This window comes from Pelodiscus sinensis, chromosome 5, assembly GCF_052426305.1.
Source record: "Pelodiscus sinensis isolate ZL-2025 chromosome 5, ASM5242630v1, whole genome shotgun sequence".
In the NCBI taxonomy this organism is placed as follows: Eukaryota; Metazoa; Chordata; order Testudines; family Trionychidae; genus Pelodiscus; species Pelodiscus sinensis.
Window position 1 is genome coordinate 124,377,254 of NC_143056.1, and position 10,000 is coordinate 124,387,253.

The window sequence follows — 10,000 nt, forward strand, 5'->3', positions numbered from 1 at the left end:
AGAATAGTCATCCAGACCCTGTGCTCAGTACCCTGACACCACAGGGATGGGTATGTCCGCGTGTCTAGATAGATGGCAGGGATTGTTTCTTTGGCTGGCAAAGAAATGTTGTGATGGATAAAGTGTTAATCAAAGGGGCCTCTGCCATTCCACTGGGGGTGGTTAAACTAAGGGGTGGCCAGTTACTCATCTTGCAACTGAGGGCTGGGGTAAGTGGCCAATAGTTAATGACTGATGCCTGCCCGAGTCCACAGCCAGCCTGGAACAATAATAGCTCCAGGAGATGTGATTTGGCTCAACATTCATCTGAGCACTAAAACCTGCTACCATGACAGGAGAGGGGCCATGCTGGTTGTCACTCCAACATCAGCCTGCCTTAATTCAGCTCTGTGGAGTCAGTCTAGAAAATAAGCAATGGTGTCAGCCTGACTGTAAAAATCATGCCCCCGGGTCCCCCCAGATCATGAACTGATGCAATAAATAATACCAGGCTCTTTAGCTTTGCCTTCTAGTCTGGAGCCTTTAGGGCTCACAGGAGTCATGTGTTCAAGCTTTTCTTTATAACCCCAAGGACTAGAAATTTAACTGATTTTTCATTGAAAGCTGAGCGGCTCTCCTGACCCACAGGCCTGTAAGAAACACACCAAATACCTCCAACCTTGCACGACAGTTGTGCCACCCTGAGCAGCACCGTGAGAGAAGGACACGGTGCGTGATAGGTGGCGAGCGTGACAGGCTGGTATCCAAGCAGCTCCTGGCATTCAAAGTGCCAGAAGGCCCGGCACAGTTAACACCTCAGCGAGTCATCAGGCCCACAGCGGAATGGAGACAGGCTGTGCTCTGCTGTCCAGGTACGGTCACGTGGGCAGCACCGTGCGGGAGGAAGTTTCAATTGCTGCTGCCTAGAGGAGACGTTTTGTTTTTAACGTAAGAATGGAGAGATGAGATTTGGAGGGTATTGGGGCAGAGCAGGGGATGGCAGCATTTCTCCAACCTGCACATTCATGGTGTCTGGCATTACAGGACTATTTGGCAAGGAGACAGATTAGGAAAATTAATCCAAACTGGGCCAGATCCTCAACTGGTATAAATCACCATAGCTCCAATGAAGTCAGTGGCACTATGGAAGAAGCAGAAAAAGACAATCGGTAGCCTATGCTGGAAAACAGTCCCTCACTCACAGACCTCGGGAGGCAGGCCAGTCCTCACCTACAGACAACAAATACTCACCAGCAGCCATACAACACACCTCAGATACACTCATCTATCCCTGCAACAAGCCCCATTGCCAGCTCTGTCTACATATCTATACAAGAGACACCCTCACAGGACCTAACTGGAACAGCCACACCACTGGCTCATCCACCTGCACATCCACTAACATGATATGCACCAGCAGTGCCCCTCTGCCATGTAGATTGGCCACACCGGACAGTCTCTACCACAAAGGATAAATGGACACAAATCAGACATCAGGAATGGTTAAACACATAAACCTGTAAGGGAACATTTTAGCCTCCCTGGACATTCAGTAATGGATTTAAAAGTAGCCACCCTTCTACAAAGGAATTTTATCACTCAATTATAGACGGAGACAGCTGAACTGTAATTAATTTACAAATTCAACAGTAGAATAAAGATCTTAACTGGTTAATGCACTACAGCCAAATTCCCCACTTTGGATATTCATATCTTCACATCAAATGCTGTGAATGAGAGACATCCACCCTGACTTAATTAGCTTTATTAACACTAGTCCTACAAATGACAGGTAACTTCTTTTGCTGTTATACACCCCAAATTCTGTAATTTCCACTCTGCCTCATCTGATGAAGTGGATTTTACCCATGACAGCACAATACCTCATACATTTATTACTCTCAAAGGTGTCACAGGACTGCTTGTTGTTTTTACAGACTAACGCCGCTACCCCTCTGGGACTTTCTACCATGTACCCAGCTTGGCTGTGATTGCCTTCATTTCTCTTTCATTGATGACTTATTGATTAGGTGCCATTGCTCCAGGATAGAAACCTTCATTGAACCAATACCATTTGGAGCAAATGGAATGAAATCACTGATTGTGCCAGGAAACGAAGAGCTGGCTTTGCATAAATATGAGCCAATGTTACCTTTCAAATCCAGGAAGTAATCAGACTCTGAAATAACGGGCTTCAGAACCAGGTTCATATGAGGCAGCTTACCTCAGATACAGAGTCTAAAATCCTGTGCTGGCTGCAGAGCAGAGGACGTAGACGTTATGAACACCAACTCCAAAATAAAACCGCAGCAGCTATTTCTCTTGCTTTGTTTCCTGCCCGTGGCATTTGCAGTGGCTGTGAAAGCATCTCACCACAAGCACTGATCTTGCCCAATTGCATAAGCTACAGGCATAATCAGTACCATAATATGAGATCTCCACAGTTCGGAGGCTGGTGACTCAGGAGCTGGTGTGCCTCTCTTCGATTCCTCATTAGCCCAAGCATGACACCAGTAGACCGTATAGCTACCATAGCACAATCTCATGATACATAAAACCCGGGTATTTCCCTTTTGTAGTTCATTGAAGATCTCATGACACTTTTTGCAAGATTAAGCATAGGAACTCCCTGGTGTTCTGGACAAATTCCGGTCCAGGGCACCAGGGACATCTGGTGAAGTTCCCCTGATAGACTTGATAGAAGTTCCCTTTGATTTGGACTCACTCTTATTCGCTTTTGGGTGCATCTACACTGCACCCATAGCTTGGAATAAGCTACGCAAATTGCGTAGCTTATTTCGAGTTAATTTTGACACCGCTTATTTTGTAACTTGGCATCGGCTACACAGCGCCAAATTTCAAACTAACCTGCTATTCCGAAAAGTCCCTTAAACCTCGTGGAACAAGGTTTACAGGGACATTGGAATAGGGAGCCCGTTATGTTGCGAAAGAACGGGCTTGCAGTTAAGGTGGGGGATAATTATTTCAAGGTACCTCCAGTATTCCAAAAGAGCACCGCAATGTAGTCATAGCCTTTCCGTCCGAGCATATGGGCAGTGCTGCCACGTGCTGTTTAAAGGGCTACTGGCCTCCATCTCCCAAGTGGCTGTCAAATGCTTTGGGATGCAAGATGCTGTGTAAATATCAGTAGTTATGGAATCAGTGTAACCATTTGATTGTACGATATATGTTAGAATAAAAGGTATTGAAATTACTCCTATTTCCTGTGAAGGTTTATGGCCCTGAGCTTTTTCACACTGCTTACTCCTGGGCTACGTCTACACTGGCATGATTTTCCGGAAATGCTTAAAACGGAACAGTTTTCTGTTATAAGTATTTCCGGAAAAAGAGCGTCTACATTGGCAGGATGCTTTTCCGGAAAAGCCCTTTTTCCGGAAAAGTGTCCGTGGCCAATGTAGACGCGCTTTTCCGGAAAAAAGCCCCGATCGCCATTTTCACAATCAGGGCTTTTTTGTGGAAAAGACTACTGTGCTGTCTACACTGGCCCTTTTCCGGAACAGTTTTCCGGAAAAATAACTTTTGCCCGAGCAGGAGCAGCAGAGTTTTTCCGGAAAAGCAGCTGATTTCTTACAGTAGATCGTCAGTGCTTTTCTGGAAATTCAAGGGGCCAGTGTAGACAGCTCGCAGCTTATTCCAGAAAAGCGGCTGATTTTCCGGAATAAGTGGCCCAGTGTAGACACAGCCCTGGGGTGTAGAGTCCATCCATACACCAGTCTACATGAAAGCCTTCTGGATTGAGTCCATCATTTTAATCCACACACAGATGTAGCCTCTAGCCTGCTACAGCACTCCCTGTTGATTTCCCTTCCCCAATTCATTTTGGCTATGGTGATATAGGTCTCTGCTCCTAGAGCACCAGGACTTAATACAGCTTTGAAACGTCAGAAGAAAAATGCGACTTTATTTATCTCCAGTATTGTCATACAGTAAAACCTCAGAACTGACCCATCAACCACACCCCTCATTTAGAACCAGAAATGTGCTATCAGGCAGCAGGGGCCAAAAGAAAAGCAAATACTGTGCAGCCCACTACTGTATTAAATGTAAGCTAGTAAAAAAGATAAAGGGGAAGTTAAAAAATTGACGAGGTAAGAAAACTGTTTCTTTACTTGTTTCACTTAAATTAAGATGATTAAAAGTGGCATTTTAATTCCAAAGCTTCAAAGCTGCATTAAATCAACGTTGCAGACTTTTAAAAGGCAAACGGCAACATTTTGTTCAGTTACAAACATTTCAGAGTAATGAACAACCTCCATTCCTGCAGTGTCAGTAACGCTGAAGTTTTACTGTCTTGTTTTCCTTATATGCAGATTCTGATAACCGCGCTCTTATCCCTCCTCTGCATTAACATAGTAGAGCCAGGTTTTCCTGCCCTAAAAATGCTGCCTTCCAGCCAGTGATTCAGTTCTAAGCTATTGATGCCATCAGCTGGTCACAGGAATGTCAACGCGATCCAGTCAGTCCAGAAAGGATTGGCACGGCACTGGTGAGGCCACAGGTAAAATGCCATGTATGCTTTGGAGCATGTCTGGATCCAAAAGCTGCTCATAACTTGGAAGGAATTCAAAGGAGAGCAGCAAAACTTAAGGAAATGGAGTGATAATGTTTGGGGAGAAAACCTGACCCACATGAATCCCTGAGGGCAATAGAGTTACACCAGGAATAAATTTGGTTTAATTGGCTCAATTCTCACTTACACGCAGGCTGCTTTTACATTCCTCTCAGGCTGAAGGAGCCTTAAACTGGATACAAATTCTCCATGATCACTTTGCACCTTCTGGATGAGGTGACAGGCTCTTAGTGTAGATGAGAATCAGGCGTAGCTTGTCTAAATTATGATACAAGATTGTATATAAGAACACAAGAATGGCCATACTAGGTCAGACCAGCTCCAGTTGCCCCAGAGGGAATGAACAGAACAGTCCCTGCTTCTGTCAAACAAGAAGCTAGGGATGCCATCTTTGCGCATCCTGGCTAATAGCCATTGATAACCCTATCCTCCATGAATGTATCTAGTTTGGTTTTGAATCTTAGTGTGTAGTCTTCACAACATTCTCTGGCAAGGAGTTCCATAGGTTGACTATGTGGTGTGTGTCAAAAAAATACTCCCTTTTGTTTGTTTTAAACCTGCTGCCTATTAAATTTCACATGGTGACCCCCTAGTCCTTGTGTTATGAGAAATATTAAAATAATACTTATCTACTTTCTCCATACCAGTCATGATTTTATACACCTCTACCATATCCCCCCTTAATAGTCTTTTTCCAAGATAAAAAATTCCAGTCTTATTACTCTCTCCTCATATGGAAGCTGTTCCATAACCCTAATCATTTTTGTTGTCTTTTCTGAACATTTTTTACAATTCCAATATACCATTTTTTCACATGGGGTAACCATATCTGCGTGTAGTATTTAAGATATGGACATACCATAGATTTATATAGAGGCAATACAATATTTTCTGTCTTAATATGTATCCCGTTCTTAATCAGACCCCATATTCTGTTTACTTTTTTGACTGCCACTGCACATTAATTGGATGTTTTCAGAGAACTATCCACAATGTCTCCAAGATCTCAAGTGATAATAGCTAATTTAGACCCCATCATTTTATATGTATGATTGGGATTGTTTTTCAATATGCATTACTGTGCATCTATCAACACTGCATTTCATCATTCATTTTGTTGCCCAGTCACCCTGTTTGAGATCTTTTTGTAGCTCTTTGCATTCTGCTTTGGTCGTAACTATCTTGGGGTGTTTCTACACTGCAGAGTTTTTCTGGAAAAACTGCCATTTTTCTGGAAAAACAATACTTATGTCCACACTGCCATTGAGTTCTTTCAACAGAAAGTTAAAAGAACAGAAGGGTTTTTCTGACCGTACTAAACCTCACTATATGAGGAAGAACCCTTTTTCCAAAAAAGCTGTTTCAGAAAAAGGTATGTGTGGACACAGAAGAGAATATTTTTTTGAAAGAAGAGGCCTCCAGGAAAAAGCACAGGGGCTCTGGGCCCACTCCGTCCACAGTAATCACAACTTAAATGCGATATAGTGTCCAATGAATGTGGACGCTATCTTTTGAAAAAGCACATCACTTTTTCATTGTGCTTTTGTTGTGTGGACACTCTGGCTACGTCTACACTGGCCACAATTTCCGGAAAAGCCATGCAAATCAGGTAAGTCAGGATAGGGAAATCCGCGGGGGATTTAAATATCCCCCGCGGATTTAAATAAATATGTCCGCCGCTTTTTTTCCGGCTTGGGGAAAAGCCGGAAAAAAAGCGTCTAGACTGGCGCGATCCTCCGGAATAAAGCCCTTTTCCAGAGGATCTCTTATTCCTACTTCAAAGTTCCTACTTCAAAGTAGGAATAAGAGATCCTCCAGAAAAGGGCTTTATTCCGGAGGATTGCGCCAGTCTAGATGCTTTTTTTCTGGCTTTTCCCCAAGCCGGAAAAAAAGCAGCGGACATATTTATTTAAATCCGCGGGGGATATTTAAATCCCCCGCGGATTTCCCTATCCTGACTTACCTGATTTGCATGGCTTTTCCGGAAATTGTGGCCAGTGTAGACGTAGCCTCTTTGAAATAAGCTTTTCCGGAAGATCTCTTCTGCAAAGAAGCCTGCAGTCTAGACATAGCCTCCAGTAGTTTTGCATCATCTGCAAATTTTGCCACTTCACTATTTACCCCTTTTTCCAGATCATTTATAAATATGTTGGATAGGGCTGGTTCCACAATAAACCCAGGAGGGACACCACTAGTTATCTCTCTCCATTCAGAAAACTGACCATTTATTCCTACCCTTTGTTTCCTGTCTTTTAACCAGTTCTCATTCCATGAAAGGACTTTCCCTCTTATCCCGTGACACCTTACTTTGCTTAAGAGCCTTTGGTAAGGGACCTTGTCAAAAGCTTTCTGGAAATCTAAGTACACTATATCCATTGGATCCCTCTTATCCATGTGCTTGATGACTCCTTCAAAGCATTCTAGTACAGTCGTGAGGCATGATTTCCCTTTATAAAAACCAAGCTGACTTTTTCCCACAACAAATTGTTAGTCTCTGTGTCTGACCATTCTGTTTATTACTATAGTTTCAACCAGTTTACTCAGTACTGGAGTCAGACTTCCCAGCCTGTAATTGCTGGAATTACATCTGAAGACCTTTTTAAAAACTGGCATCATGTTAGCTATCTTGAAGTCATTTGGCAGAAATGGATAGGTTAAAGGATAGGTTACAGATTACACGTAGTAGTTCTGCAATTACACATTTGAGTTCCTTCAGAACTCTTGGGTGAACGCCACCTGGTCCTGGTGACTTATTACTGTTTAGTTAATCAGTTTGTTCCAAAACTTATGATGTCACCCCAGTCTGGGACAATTCCTTAGATTTGTCACCTAAAAAGAATGGCTCAGGTCTCAGAATCTCCCTCACATCCTTAACCGTGAAGACTGATGCAAAGAATTTATTTAGTTCAGGGGTTGGGAACCTTTTTTGGGTCTGGGGCCATAGACACACAAGAAAAAAAAATCAGCCGAGGGCCTCACAAAAGTAAGAAGCAAAAAACCCCAAAACCACCCCCCGTCAATGATGTGGCCCCTGACTAAGAAGCAGAAAGACACTCCCCGCACACCTGAGCCTAGGAGGACCTGGGCTAGTAGATTTTTGTGGGTACCCCATGGCTCTGAATGGGGGCCAAAAATGAGGGGCTCAGTGTGGGAGGGGGCTGTTGGGAAGTCGGCTTGAGGTATGGGGTCTGGGTGGGAGAGAGGATACAGGAGTAGATTGGGGTGAGGTTGGGAGAGTGATGGGGTGCAGGAGCAAGACTGGAATGCCAGCACCAGCTTGCCTGTGCTGCAGGGGGAAGTGAGCCCTGAGTCTTGGGGGCCTGATCCAGGCAAGCCAGGGGGCCAAATCCGGCCCCCAGGCCATAGATTCCCCACCCCTGATTTAGTTTCTCTGCAATGGCCTTATCTTTGAGTGCTCTGTGAGCATCTCAGTGTCTAGTGTGCCCACTGGTTGTTTAGCAAACTTCCTGCTTCTGATGTATTTAAAAATTTGCTATTACTTTTTGAGTCTTTGGCTAGTTACTTTTCAAATTCTTTTTTTGGCTTTCCTAATTATATTTTTATACCTCATTTGCCAGAGTTTATGCTCCATTCTATTTCCTTCACTAAGATTTAGCTTCTGCTTTGTTGTTTAGCCACAATGGTATTTTTAGGGGGTTCTTTATTTTTTTTAATTTGTGGGTATGCATTTAATTTGAGGCTCTATTATGGTGTCTTTAACAAGTTTCCATACAGCTTGCAGGGATTTCACTTTTGGCACTGTGCCTTTTAATATCTGTTTAACAAAATTCCTCGTGTGTGCACAAATCTGATCACTTTATGGCAATTTTTCTGACATTAAATGCTACAGTGTCCTGAAATTAAGTGCTACACTGCTGGAGTGTTTTCCCGGCCACAGGGATATACCTGTCGGAAAGTGTCCGAATGGTGTAAACACTATATATACACTACAGCCTATGTGGGCAAAATGGATGTTGTTGAGGGGGTTACATTTTCCAAAAGCTATGTAAGTCATACTGCTTTATAGGTTGGTGTGCACTCCCACCAACACAGTTTATGCTGTCCAAGGAGGTGGCATAGAACTTCTTTACCAAAGGCATTGCGGCAGCTCAGCAGTATCAGTACAGACATAGCCTAAGGAGAGAGAGAAGAATTGTTTAGACTATTCCAAGGGGAAATAACTGGAAGGGATGGGATGGAAAATTACATAAACATTTCCTACTGCAGAGCTTTGCCTAATTATGACATTAGACTCCCAAAGGGAAAGGGGAAACTTTTGTTGCTTGAGCCATTTTATGTGTGAATGGACAAAGCACTAGAATACATACTTACGGACACAATCGTGCCCTGATCTAGCAGCGGGCTGGCACATAGAGGTCTGTGATATATTGGCATATACATGTTTTATCAGGAGCTCAGTCTTTCTGTGCTAGGTGCTCACGTCTGACGGTTCCGAAATAAGACTTAGCTTTTCTACTGCACATTGTTACAAATGGCGTTGCCATAAAGTTATCAGATTAATCTTCCTAAGATTGTAGGGCAGAAATTCCCAAACCTTTTGCTAGCATAACCCCATTGTTATGAAGTATTTCCTGCCAGGATCCCAGACACCATAGAGAACACCATTTCGTAGAGCAAAACAGTATCTTCCATGCAGTGTGACTTTACATGCACCATATTTGTAAGGCCCTGCCACATGGAGGATGCCATTTTGCTCTGCAAAATGCCACTCTCCACAGGGGGACCTCATTATATCTGATGCCTGTTAGGTCATGGTGTGTGGAGGTTGTTAATTTGTAGAGCCAATTGATGCCCTCTATGCATTGTGACCTCACGCGCATCATAAAAGCAGTGGCATATTAGCCACTGGGCCAACGGGGCCCACTCCTAGAAACCCTGACCGACTGGGGGAAAATGAACCCTCCTATGCCCCTACCCAGTCCTCCCACCCACCTGGTACTTCTGCAGAGAGTGGGGTCAGCCCTCCTGCCAGGTGGGCAGGAAAAGTCCCTGCACCCTCACCCCATTTCTCTGGCACCAGGGAAACCTAAGAGGCGGCAGGTATGGGGAGGAGTCCCCCTTGCTCTGGCCCAGGGCCCCACAAAACTGAAATCTGCCTCTGTATACATACGAGGTCGCACTGCGTGGAACAAAATGGCGGCCTCCACTCACTAAGGATCACCATAACCCCATCTGCTGATGGCAACATCCCCTTTGGGATTGCCACCCACAGTTTGGGAACCTCTGCTGTAGAGCAAAGCTTGCTCTGTGGGTCATGGATCACACACCAGCTTTACAGCTGTGTTCAAAATTACCGAGGACCCCAGCGGATAGCCTACACCCCAGGAGAGAGATTGGCAGAGTCACGCTGAGGGGAAGCATTGGGATTAATAATGGAGACAAATCACATTACGCATTTCATGGAACAGA

General features: G+C 44.2%; 1 long non-coding RNA gene across 1 annotated transcript; it reads right to left on the minus strand.

Annotated features, from left to right (window-relative positions):
* Window positions 1-8,577: 8,577 nt before the first annotated feature.
* LOC149524376 (uncharacterized) lies at window positions 8,578-9,263 on the minus strand. The gene is made up of 2 exons (XR_016349573.1): window positions 9,126-9,263; window positions 8,578-8,704 (listed from the first exon to the last, which is right to left on the minus strand). It is a non-coding gene; the product is annotated as an uncharacterized LOC149524376 (long non-coding RNA).
* Between the last annotated feature and the right edge of the window lie 737 nt (window positions 9,264-10,000).